The sequence below is a fragment of the Oryctolagus cuniculus genome, chromosome 1 (assembly GCF_964237555.1).
Source record: "Oryctolagus cuniculus chromosome 1, mOryCun1.1, whole genome shotgun sequence".
NCBI lineage: Eukaryota > Metazoa > Chordata > Mammalia > Lagomorpha > Leporidae > Oryctolagus > Oryctolagus cuniculus.
The window spans coordinates 79,249,339-79,252,726 of record NC_091432.1 but is presented as its reverse complement, the minus strand read 5'-3'; positions in this window follow the sequence as shown (position 1 = coordinate 79,252,726).

Below are 3,388 nucleotides of genomic sequence, written 5' to 3'. Positions count from 1 at the left end.
GCATTTTTGTTTAAGAAATTGCTTTCTAGATTACTGTATGTATAATTGGTTTACACAGATTATTGTTAAAAAATACCAGGGTTCTGCAGAAAGTTCAAGGAAGTGCAACCTGAAAAAACAATGCATAGATTTCAGGTTTTTTGGCACACAAAAAGTTTATTTTATAATTCCATTTCCACAAACATACCCTAATATACTACATGAACATTTGGGAGATACCCAAACTATTATCCAAACTGTAACACTTTGTTAAATTTTTGCTTTAAGCAGACAATAGGCTATACACTGATAGGTGTGTGTGCATGTAAAAGTAGAAATACTTTAAAACAATGCTCTTTTAAATTCCAACCTACTATTTCCAGTGTTCTTTATTCATTGCAGAACCAGGTTTCTACCATTTCTCTTAAGCCTGTAGAACTTCTTTTAGCATTTCTTATAAAGGTGATCAATTGGAAGAATTATTTAGCATTTCTATATCTGAAATGTTTTCAATTAATAATTTTGAGGAATATTTTTGTTGGTGATAGAATTGCAAATCAATGGTTTTTCGTTTCAATACAACATTCTGTTATATTCTGTTCTCATGTTGTTTCCAATAAGTTGGAAAAAGTCAGCTACAATTTCTATTGTTTTTTTCTCCATACGAAATACTGTTTCTTTGTATGGGGTGCTTTCCACATTTTCTCATTATTCTGATTCTTAGCACTTCAATTGCGATATGCTTGTTTTAATTTCCTTTTTGTTTATCCTGCCTATTCATCCCTGAGGTCCTTATATTTGTGAATTGTCTTTCATTGTTCTGGAAAATTTTCTTTCATAAATTATGAAAAGATTTATTTATTCATTTGAAAGGCAGAACTAATGAGAGAGAGAGAGAGAGAGAGAGAGTGCAAGTCAGGAGCCAGGGACTCCATCTTAGTCTCCCATATGGATGACCATAGGTCCAAGTACTTGGACCATCTTCCACTGTCTTCCCAGGTGTATTTACAGGAATCTAGATCAGAAATGGAGTAGTCAGGACTCAAACTGGCACTCTGATATGGGATGCCAGCATTGCAAGCAGTGGTTTAACCAACTGTGCCACAATGCTGGACCCTGCAAAGCTTTCAACTATTGTCCTTGCAGATGTTTATTGTGCCTAAATTCTCTCCTTCGTTTTTTTCTAATACTTTGGTGATTTGCATTATACATTTTTGTTTTTTTAAATTGTCTTATGCTTTTTGACATCCACAGGTATTGGATTTTATCTTCCATTTTCTTTACATTTGTTCCTTTTTGTTTCAGTTTGGATCATTTCTATTGACTTGTCTTCAAGTTCACTGATTCTTCTCTATGCTACTGATTTATGCACTTTATTGATAATTATAAAAATAATTTTTAAAAATTTCATTTGAGTTATACAAGCCTCATGTATTTCATATATATGGATTTAGGAACAGTGATACTTCTTACTTTGCCCTCCTGCCCAACTTTTCTTCTTCCTCTCTCTCCCATTCCCACTTTTAATTGTTACAATGATTGACTTTCAGTTTATTTAATGATCGTAAAGTTAACCCTACACTAAGTAAAAGAGTTTAACAAATAATATGAAGAAAAAAATGTTCCTCAATAGAAGAGAAAGGGCTGTAAATAATCTTCAAATCTCAAAATGTATATTTCACTTCAATATATTAAATTTGGGGTACTGTATTAGTTACCTTGGATCAAGGAAAAGATATGGTATCTGTCCTTTTTTTAAATTTATTTATTTTGCTTGAAAGTCAGAGTTACACAGAGAGGAGAGGCAGAGACAAAGAGAGGTCTTCCATCTGATGGTTCACTCCCCAATTGGCTGCAATGGCTGGAACTGTGCCGATCCGAAGCCAGGAGCCAGGAGCTTCCTCCTGGTCTCCCACACAGGTGCAAGTAGAGGACTTGGGCGGCCACAGCAAAGAGCTGGATGGGAAGTGGAGCAGCCGGTTCTTGGACTTGAACCCACATGGGATGCTGGCGCTTCAGGCCAGGGTGTTACCCCGCTGTGCCACAGGGCCGGCCCTGGTATCTGTCTTTTTGGAACTGGTTTATTTCACTAAGGATTATGGTTTTTCAGTTACGTTCATCTTGTTGCAAAAGACAGGATTTCTTTTCTTTTCTTTTCTTTTTTATTTTTTTTTACAGCTAAGAAGCACTCCATAGTGTATATATACACCTGCCTGTTTTTTGTTTTTGTTTTTGTTTTTAGTTTCTAGCATTCCTATTTAACTCTTTTTTTTTTTTGTAATTTATATCTCCATCCTGAAATTCTCCAACTGTTATTCTACTTTGCAACTGGGTAGTTTAATGTAGTTATCATAGTTATTTTGAAGATTTTACTTGATAACTTGTCAAAGTATAGGCAATCTGAGTCAGGCTCTTTGTTTTCTACAGACTATACATCAATTTTTGCACTTTATCATTGAACATCAGACTTTGTTAACAATAAAATGACTGAAATTGAGATAAATATTAGTTACACTTGGTAAATCACTTACCTTTTCTCCATCAGGTTGTTGGTGTGAAGGTTTGGTTCATTGTAGTCTATAGTGGAAGTAGATCTAGGTTTTATTATTACATTAGTTATATTTACACACTACAAACTTCATATCCCTCCACAGTGGAATGATGCTTCATCAGAATTATTATGAGGACTGGAGGGCTGAAAGGTTTTTTATAGTTTTTCTGTAGAGTTAAAGTAGTCCTGGACATCCATCTCTAAAGCAATCATTGCCCTTACTCCAATGATAGAATGCTGTCTCCCAGAAGTCAGTATCTGGGATGCAAATGCATTGCTCAGCTATCTTTTCTCACTATCGGACTTCTACTGCCACACAAACTTGTGCCAGGGAACCTCTTTTATTTCTTCTTTTCTGTCCCCATTTTGTGTGTGTGTGTGTGTGTGTGTGTGAACTCCTACTGAGTCCAGTTAAGAGTTAGTGAATGGATCCTGAAATAGTCGTGCTTCAGCATTTAAAAAGTAATAGAAATTTCTCCTGTTTTCTTATTTCCCATATTTCTAGTAGCTTCCTTCTCCTCTCATTTCTCTGTCAAAGGTGAGACATTTCTCATCTGGGAGACATGATATGTTTTGGATTTCAGTACATTATGTTATCTTGAGCCCTTATCTCTACTAAATTCAGAAAATTCTCATATCTTGTATTATCCAACCAATTTTCACTATTAAAATAGAATCCACAATCTCTTCTGACTTTCTAAACCTTATGAAAAAGCAGAACTCAGATGAAGTTCCACCCTTAATTCAAATACTGGCACATAAGACTCAAAAATATATCAATGGAATAATACGAAGGGCCTCATCTGCTCAGTATAGATCTTTAATGTCATCTGCATCTAAATTCAGGTGGTGTTTAAA